The 10,375-nt window shown below is 39.3% G+C and overlaps 1 protein-coding gene across 1 annotated transcript in view; it reads right to left on the bottom strand.

The window, feature by feature from the left end:
• Positions 1-5,506: 5,506 nt before the first annotated feature.
• Positions 5,507-10,375, bottom strand: part of LOC125394212 (rho GTPase-activating protein 20-like) — a 28,503-nt gene continuing 23,634 nt past the window's right edge. The window contains exons 14-15 of the mRNA XM_087899506.1: positions 9,087-9,197; positions 5,507-8,054 (exon numbers count right to left, since the gene is read on the bottom strand). The gene's annotated coding sequence lies outside the window, so the exon portion shown is untranslated. The remainder of the gene's footprint in view (positions 8,055-9,086; positions 9,198-10,375) is intronic.

Raw genomic sequence — 10,375 nt, 5'->3', positions numbered from 1 at the left:
TGTTTTATATAATTTTACTATGTTAAAATTAAAACCTTTTTATTTAAATAGAAAACGGGAGGTAATAAGGAATACCCCTCTGTGTGCTATGAATACCATTGATTAATAACGAAACTGCTTTGGACCTATAGCAAGAAAGAACTAGCTAGGCAGGGAAAGCTAAATGCTGGAAGAAAGAAGGCAGAGTCAAAGAAAGCCATGTAGCCCTACCAGAGACAGACACTGGAACTTTACCTAGTAATCCACAGTTACGTGGCAAAACACAGATTACTAAAATTAAATTAATATGTAAGAGTTAGCCAATAAGAAGCTAGAGCTAATGGGCCAAGCAGTGTTTTAATTAATACAGTTTCTGTGGTTATTTCGGTTCTGAGTGGCCAGGACTAACAAACAGCCTCCTATAACACAGTAGGATCCATGCATGTCCCTGTTAGAGTCCTCCTTGTTTCCTGGTTTCTCTGGGGGTGTGGCCTGAAGGCAGGTTATCCTTTGCTTTATGTTTAATATCCACTTACAAGTGAGTACATACCGTGTTTGTCTTTCTGGTTCTGGGTTCCTCGCTCAGGAGGGTTTGATAAAAATGACTCCTAATGACATTCTGTTGTACCCAGGTCAGTGCCTTGCTCAGCCATCATCAGAGAAGTTTCCTCCTATATCAGATGAGAGTAAGTACAGAGACCCACAGTCAGGTGTTAATACAGAGAGGGAGAGTTGGGGTGTCTCCATAAAATCCCACTTCCCCCACCCCTGGAGTCAGGGAACCCGATAGAAGAAGAGGCATAAAGATTATAAGAGCCATAGGAGTAGGACACCAAGAAAATATGGCATCTAAATCAACTGAACAAAACTCAGATGAACTCACAGATTGGAGCGTCATGCACAAGGCCTGCATGAGTCTACACCAGGTTCTGTGTATATTATGGCTTCCAGCTTAGTGTTTTTATGAGATTCCTGATTCTTGTACCTTCTCTTAGGCTCTTGTCCTGTTGATTTATCTTGTCCAGCCACTAAGTGATAATTTGTTTTATCTTATTTTACTTTATTTTCCTATATATTTTTAAATGAGTGAACAAAAACCTAGTCACTAGAGTAAAAGTTAACAATTGAACCATCACTTAATACCTGCTGAGAGAGGAAAAATCAGTTTTCTCCCATAGAGTGATACTGGGTATATCAACCACTCCAGCATGTTCAGGAGTAGTGACCAACATAAAATGGACTCCACACTTGTGTGTGTGAACTTTTATTTGCTATAGGTGGGTGCATTGTTGTTGTTGTTGGAGGGGCATGGTTTGGTTTTGTTTTCTTGGTTTGGGGGAGTTATATTGCTGCATTGGGTTTTTGTTTGCTTTTGAGAAAGAACTTAAATTTAGGAGGGTAAGGGGGAGGGAAGAATCTGGAAGGACTTGAAGGAGAGGAAGAAAATGAAATAAAAATAATGAAATAGAAAAGCATATTAAATAAATATTTTTTTGTTTTCTAAAAAACAACTATTTACAATAATAAATGTTAAGAGACACCTAGAAATACATGCATTGTGGAGGGTAGAGCAGGGTGGCAGTCAGATCAAGGAAGTGAGTGAGTGATACAGAAGTTGGCAACAAAGGCTTAATGAAGGGGAGAGAAAAATAAGTCTTCTTTCTCTTTCTTTTGGGGTGCCAAAGGCAAAGCCCTAGGCTTGTTCACGCCACACTGTCCCAAGCCTCCCGTGTCCCGCGTGCACATTGGGCACCAGATGCCCCCGATCCATGTTCCGAGAGTTAGGGCTGTCAGACACTTAAAAGAAATCCCACGGTAGCTCAGAAATAATAAGTAGGCATTTATTAAAGGGTAAACTCACAAATCAGAATTCTCCGCTTGACCTGTTGAATCACGGGACCCAAAGGAGCAGCCAACTGGGCACGGAGCAAGAACTAGAAGGGGAGGGAAGAGGTGTGCACGTGCACACACACAAGCACGCATGGCTTCCCTGGAAATAGTGAGAGGCCACGCCCCAGTAGGCGGACTAATAAAAGCTTTAATACTTCCCTACAGCGCCACACAAGCAATCTACCACCAAACTACAACTCCGTATCATCAAAATCAATGTCTATTTTGTTTCAGTCTTACAGACTTTGAAAAATAAGCTTTCAATTTAAAAAGCCAGGATAACTGAGTAGACAAGAGAAAGGGTACTCTTCATACTTGCAAAGGCCTTTCAATCTTGTCCCCAAGTGAAAAAGATGCCATTCATTAAGAAGCAAATCGTGGAAACACTGGACCTACGATAGACAGTATTAACAACCTCTTTTTATAAACAGTGTGACTGAGGCTCAGACTCTCTTGTTGGTTGGATAAAGGATCAGGGTGCATCCTGAAGTCAAGAATTCAGGTGATTCATGCACCATCTGATCAGGACGGACAGAATGAACATATTTATTTTGAGACAACACTGAAATGAATACTCCAACAAAAATGGCTAACTTTCGGGTAGTTAAATCATATTGATGGGCTTGCACGATGATGCAGCTGGTAAAACACTCACCGCATAAGCCTGATTACCTGAAGTTGGTCCCTGAAACACACGTATGTTGTCAGGTGGTGGTGGTACATACCTTTCATCCGAGCAAATCTGGAGGCAGAAGCAAGTGGATCTCTGAGTTTGAGGCCAACTGGTCTACAGAATTACAGAATAAGTTCCAAAACAGCCAGGGCTAGTCTGTCTCTCTCTAAAAAAGAAAGAAAGAAAGAAAGAAAGACAGACAGAGAGAGAGAGAAAGAGGGGGGAGAGAGAGAGAGAGAGAGAGAGAGAGCAGGTCAAATATAAGGACACACATGTGTGACCCCAGCACCCCTACTGTGAGGAGACAGAGACAGGAGGACAGTTAGGAAGCTCAGCTAATGTGAAGTAAGGAACATGCAGGCAGAAACACCAACACTCCCTCAGCAGTGTGGAAGGAAAGAAGCAACACTCCAAAGCTCTCCTCTGAGCACATGTGCACCATGTCATGTGTGCACACAAGATAATAATAATAAGATGATAGCAGATAGTAGTGAAGGAAAGAATTCTAACAATATATTGTTGATGCACTTAGGTCCGTTTCATTAAAAATTTCTTCTGGCATTCCTTTGACCTCAGACTGTATAACATTGTATAAAAAAAATCTCACTAAAGGGATAGAAAACGGTTGTGATTTAATTTTCAATAAACTCTAATGAATAGTACTAATATTTTACTCAAATATTAATTTATTAAAATGTCACATCGACATAAGATGTGAGGTAACCGATTCACTGTAGCGTATTAAACATTCAAGCAGTGAAATGGATAAAGGCTGGTGTTAGCTTTGGTGCAGCTGCAGAAGAGGGTGGTCAGATTTAGGGGGGCAATAGAGTCCTTGTCTCTTCCTTGGCCAGCCTACAACATCAGTTGGGTCGTGTGGAGAGCCATATGGAGTATACAGGAGCCGCACCTAGAAAATGGCGCTGGCATCCGGCTTCCGCGATCCCGAAAGCGGATGCTCTCGGAGACAAACAACTCCTTTTTTGGCTTCAACCCTGCTCATGCTAGGATCGATCGTAAGCTGCTTATGTCAGTGTGAGCCTATGGGTAGTGCCCACGTGGCCGACCTGGATTGGCAGCCCTTGGCTATGTCAGGGTTGGGAGAGGCTTGCCCGGGGAGAGAAGAAGAGAGAAAACTGTCAAAAAGGTCCTGAATAAACTGCTTGTGAGAAGAGTTCTGGCGTTGCGTTCTTCCTTGCTGGCGAGGCGGGCGTGACAGGGTCGAGGGAACTGAAGGTCAGAAAAGCCTATCAAATGAACAGATGCAGCAATCGGACAGGAAACGCCTAGGGATGACAAACACACGAGGAGCCAAACACATAAGGATCTGAATGACTGTTTGCGAGTGGCCTAGCTGAATAATGACTGATGACTGGTTTTCAAACTTGGAGCCACTCTGGAGTTCAAAATCAGACATTTGATCCCAGAGCCAGACAGTGAGTGAGGCGGCTGATAGGTAGCTGGGCATGCAAGAAGACTGTCTCTGGAAGGTCCAAGCTGGGATTCTGGGTTAGGATTCACTGGGACCCAGAGCTAATAGGTGTGGTGGCTGGGAGATGGGGGGCCGGAGGACTGGGTCTGGAGGTTCTCACCCGGAATCCCGGTTCAAAATTCATACAGTCCCATGTTGGCGTGGTGATTTGAGCGGCTGATAGACTTCCCACAGGGCAGGGTTCCCTGCCCTCTCTTAAGGAGGGAGGGGGAGAGAGGAGGGTGAGTGGGGGAACAGGAGGGGAATGGGAGGAGGGAAGGAAGTGTAAATTTTTGAATGGAAAAAATAGATTAAAAAAACCCAATGAAATAAAATACTTTCCTTTGTTTTATTTAATTCTTTTAGATATTATATTGCCAAGACATTGTTGCCTAACATTTAAAAAAATATTTTAAGGTCACTTTCTCCATTTTCCTACAAATTGAACATGTTTTTCTTAGTATGCTCCATTGTCTTAATATAATTGAGACTCTAATGAGTGTTCTATATTTTCTTCATTGTCTTGGGAAATTTTATTGAATTAATGATATCCTTTCCTCAGAAGAAAGGAATTCCGGAGTGGAAAGAAGAGGTGCCAAGTAACAGCACCTCTGAAACTATGTGACACAATGAACTAAGTCTAAGAGAAAATTTCAAAGCACTAAATGCCTACATGTAAATACCGGAGTGATCTTATATTAAGAATTTCATGACACACTTGACGTTTTTTTTAGTCCAAAGGCAAATCTATGAAAATAAATAATAAAATTCAGGGATGAAATCGTTGAGATAGAAACAAATAACCACAACATGTTAAAAAAAGGAAAAAAAAAAACAAAGATTAAATGAAATGAAAAGTTGGTCCATCAGAGAAATCAACAGGTTTGGGGAAAGCATAGCCAAATTAACCAAAAACTGAGTGAGATTATCCAAATTAATGAAATTAGATATAAAAGGAATGACTTTACAGAAGATCCTGAGGATATTCCAGAATCATAAGGACATGCATTGAAAATCTGTATTTCACCAGCATGGGAAACCTAAATAAAATGGATGATTTTCTTGATATAGATGATTCATCAACTTTAAAGAAAATAAAGTCAACCATTTAAACAGATACATTATCCTTAGTGAAATAGAAGCAGTAATTAAAAAATCCTCAATGCCAAACATCCGGAACTAGATTGATTTGGCATAGAATGACACCAGACCTTAAAGAAAGAGTCTTTGCCAAACTGCCTCAAGTTATTTCTCAAATGTTAAACTGAAGGACAAATTTTCTGACTTTTTACTAAGTCACCATTAATTTGATATAAAAATTACATTGATACTCAAGAAAAAATAAATTTGTAGACCAATACCCTTCTGAATGTAACTGCAGAAATTCCAAATGCAATATTCGCAAATTAATTCAAGAACACATCAAAAAAGTTATTCACAATGATCAACCTGGCTGCATCCCAGGGATGTAGGAATTATCAAACATACACCAATAAACACAATCTACCACATAAACACACTAAAAACAAAGTCCTTATAATTATACAGGAAAGGTCTTAGACAAAATTCAACATCACTACATAATGAAAACTCTTAGAGAGACTAAGACTACCAGGGACATGCTTTAACACAATAGATATAATTTATAGCAAGCTTGCGACCAACATTATTCTAGAGAGTAAAAACATTTTTATTAAAATCAGAAACAAGGATATTCAATAAGCTCATGCCTTTTTAGTATAGCACTTGTAATCTAATTAGATCAATAAGATGAGTGAAGGCGATCAAGAGGATACACACTGAAAATGAAAACATCAAAGTATCTTTATTTGTAGATTATGTGGCAGTGTACATCAGTGAGCCTAAGTTCTAAAAGGAAACTTTCAGCTGGTAAACTCTTTCAGCAAGTAGCCAGATACAAAATTAACATACAAAAAGCAATAGCCTCCCTGTATACAAACGACAAATTTACTGAGAAGGACATCGGAGAAACACCACCATTCTTCACAATCAACTCAAAAATGTAAAATATCTTGGGGTAACTCTAATCAAGAAGTGAAAGATTTGTGTGATCATAACTTTTAAGACATTGAGGAAAGAAACTGAACAAGATAACAGAAGATGAAAAGATTCTCCCATGCTCAAGAATCGGCAAGATTAATATAGTAAAAATTAACAGGCTATAAAATATCATTTTGATTCTATCCTTTTGCAGCTTGGTAAAAATTATAAAGCTTCTCAAATTCCTAGGAAAACTATCTCAGAGGAGACTACCTGATCCTTAGGAGTTTGCTCTTTGCATCTGCAATGATCCCTGAGCCTTACCCATAAAGCCTCACCGACATGACTGTTTACACATTAGCTGATCAAGGACAACACCCATGAATATGAGAAAATGAGTGGGCAAAAGTCCCGGAGGCCTGAACTCTATACAAAGAAACAAAGGCGATGAAGGAAGACTGGAACAGGGAGGGGTGGTCATCCCCAGAGAAGAACACACCAATTGGTTGTCCTGTATCAAGGGGTCATCCCTGAAAACATACATACAAGTAACATTAAACTGACTGGACAGTTAACGTTTAGGAATAGCTATGTATTTACCTATACATACATGCATGAAATAGCACTTAGTAAAAAATGAATGTTAAGGAGAGTGGTGAGGGGTATATGGGAGGATTTGTGGGAATGAAATGGAAGATATCTTGTAATTAAATTATAATGTCAAAAATTTAAAAAAAGAGCATGAGTAATATCTCCAGGTAAATTAAAACTTTTCTTATCAACTCATTCCAGCGTAAAATGTAAGATTGACTCAGTTAAGAAGAGCAGGATATTACTTTTGTAAACAGTACTGTCAAAGCTACTAAACTAAGTATGAAACTTGAAGGGATGATAGATGAATACAGTTTCAGAAATCCCTTCATGTGATGGGAGTTTGTAGTATGTGGGGCCGGCTTGTTGGGGTATCTGTCCTGCCCAGTACCCCACAGCAGGCAGGCCCCAAAGAAAATCACGCACAAGACTCCATAAGATTATAAACTGATTGGCCCATTAGGTCAGGCTTCTTGTTAACTCTTATAACTTATATTAACCCATTATTCTCATCTATGTTAGCCATAATGGCTCCGTACCTTTCTCAGCTGGGCACGTTACATGCTGCCTCTTCGGTGGTCTGCGCAGGAGTCGCTGAGGAACTTCTCTGCTTCCCAGAATTCTCCTGTTCTCTTTGCATCACCTCTACTTCCTGTCTGGTTTTCCCACCTATACTGCCTGCCTGGCCAATCAGCATTTTATTAAAATATGATTGACAGAACAGACAATTCTCCCACATCAGGAGTTCAGAAGAAAAGACTAATAATTTGATTCTAATGACTCTGCCACATAACTGCAGGTCCCCAAGTCACTGATGTAGAGAAGACTGCCAGATGGCATCCTCCAAAGACTAGGGACAACTATGAACAAGTCTAAGATATGACATTATTGAATGACGTTTATTACAACAATAAAGAATGTGTATATACAGCATAAAATTAATGTAACTGAAAAAATATTTGTAACTGATATCATATGGCAAAATAGATGAACAGAAGGAATGTCATATAATAAGCTTTTCTGACCTATGGATAAGTGGAAGGTGGAAAAGAGCCCTCAAATGGAATGAGTTGGAACCTGAGAAGTTCTTACTCAAGGCTAAATCCATACTCCAAGAGCAGCCCTCTGGGTTTCTCTGCTGGTTAATGGTGATGTTCAAGATCTTTGAAAAGAATTCTCAATTCTGGACAAAAGCAGAAGATTTAAACAAATTCTGTTAAATGCTCTAAGTAATTTCCAAAAATAGTTTTCAGTGCAATAATATAGAAAGTGATAGATGTAGCCCGGTGGAGTTCAGAGGATTCAAGTCTCCAGTTACTGAGAAAATCATGGGCAGGAAGATAGAATGGCCAATCCAGATGCTGATTTGGTCTTCATCCTCCAGTTTCTGGTTCTATAGAACACTATGGCCTTCCATGGTACTGGATGCAGATGTTGTTCTGTTGCTCACTGCTAAATGAAATATAAACTGTCATCTTGATACAGACATTGTTAGATTACAGATTCACATCAATTCAGTAAACATTAGTTTTTGAGTATATTTGTTCAAATCAGTGAGACAAATATTATCAAACCAAGAAAATGAGCTGTGAACTTCATCTCAACTCTACACGGTGCTAACAATATACCTTATTTTTTAACAGTATAACAATAACACTTGTGTTAACCACATACTTGATTTTGAACGGCAGCAAATTTTGATTCTGGTAAATTTTATCACTCTTTGACGTCTGGTGCCACAGCTCCAGAGTCTATGGAGTGGTTAACTCAGAAGAAGTCAGAGTAACAATATACCAATGGTATTTGCTCTAGAGCCACTGTTATAGACAGCTCCATGGCAAATTCAATGTGATAGACTATCCATGAGTAGATTAGGCAAATTCTTCATCATCTGACATGGGATTAAGGTGTCCTTATCTGGTAACTGTGGAAGTACTTGTTTATGTTTTAGTAGAGAAGGAAAAAATTTCATGTATGTACTGGACAGAGGACAAAATCCAACACTCTATGTACCCATTACAGGTCATCAGTGAACTAAACATTTTGAACTGTTGTTATTTTTTAAGGCTATCTATCTATCTATCTATATCTATATATGGTAATCATGTTTTAAGACATGATTTGTAAATCACACTTTTTCCACTATTACTACTTGTTTTGTTATAACCTCACATGCTGGTGTCAGAGGTGAAATCCAAGGGTCATTTGCAATGACAAACCAAAGCATATCTAACATATGGAAAAGTTACCTTCTAACAGAAGGTTTTCAACTGTGTCTTTGTGATGAATCCTTCAGCTTTTCAGACATCTTACCTACCACGCCTCTGATTCTTAGGTCATCACATAGCAAGAAACTATCAGCATCAGTTTATGTCAAGGAAGGAAAGGACTTAGGCATCTCTAGAGGGATGCACCATGTGGAGGATGCTAATACTTTAAGACCGATGCTGCAACCAGGACAGATTGCTCGCTCGAGCTTACTTCATCAACAGCACAAAGCTTTCCTTTGAGAGTTCAGAAGGATTTGTTGGCTATCGTTCTGAAGATTTTCTCCGCATATGATCCCTTTTCATCAGTAGTAGAGAGCATGTCCTGTGTAAGACAAAGACAAGCTTTTATAAGTGTGGAGCCACACTTTTGAAGCATTAGTGTGTCTCTTGTTGCACACCATAGCAATGGCAGGCATGGGTGCAGAGCTACAACAGGGTGAAATAAATATTATGAATTTTTCGTCCTTTCATTTTTTGGATTTATTTTACCTTCCAAATATATTTTCTTCTCTAATTGAATTTTCCAAACTTGAAACATCAGTGGCTTTTTGTTGCTGTTGTTTTGAATCAGTGGTATCTCTGCATCGAATCACACTTCTGTTTCCTAAGCACTTCAATGAATGGTCCCCTCTTAATTTTGCCTTCTCGTCTATGACTATCCATCCATCCCAAGCATGCCATTCTCAGTTACTATTGGTATATGTCCCTTCCAGTGCTCCAATTATTATTATTAATTTCTGTCTGTCCTGGACTCTGTTATTGTCAGGGTGCAGCCTCAACAGTTTCGTATGTTCCAGGGTAGGGGTGTGTGTATTTAAAATATTAGGCAGAATAGACAGACAAACAAAAGAAATACAGAGACATAGTATAGTACCAGGAGGGGAACTTAGTGAATACTGAATCTGCCCAAGTTTATATTCCACATGCTTCCACCCCAAAATGGAATGGTGGAGGCAACAGACTTCATTAACAGGACATCAGAAATAAATCAAGGGTCTTGTAGGCAGCTACTCCCTTAACTCCTGCCAAGCTCCTTGAAGGTTCAGGAATAGTCTTAAACTCTCTGATCCTTTGTCAAGGTGGGACGGATCTACCTTTATACTCAAAATACTAATGAACCACACTCTAGGTCAGGATCTCTAATTGTAGCCACACCTGTGTTAACAACTTGGCGAGAGCAAGAATAAGCTCAAACTCTGACTTTTAGTCAAGGTGGAACAGGCGTGCATCTGTGTGACCTGACATGTCATGAGTCTTAATTTCTGTGTTTTAAAGAAAGTTTTAGCTCGTTAACACTTCCTTTATGTCTTTGATTTCTTATTTTCAGCTATAAATGGCATAAGATTCTGCCACAGCCAAGAACCCAAGGGAATTTCAGTCCCTCATCGATGATTTCACTAATATAAAAATGACTACCGTACATGACCTTCTAATAGTTTCACTATGATCAAATTTGCAATGATTACGACCATTGTTATCAGAAAATCTTGTAAAATAAGC

This window comes from Myodes glareolus, chromosome 20, assembly GCF_982192425.1.
Source record: "Myodes glareolus chromosome 20, mMyoGla1.1, whole genome shotgun sequence".
Taxonomy (NCBI): Eukaryota; Metazoa; Chordata; class Mammalia; order Rodentia; family Cricetidae; genus Myodes; species Myodes glareolus.
Note: the sequence above shows the minus strand (reverse complement) of the source record. Positions and strands in the feature narration are given on the sequence as shown.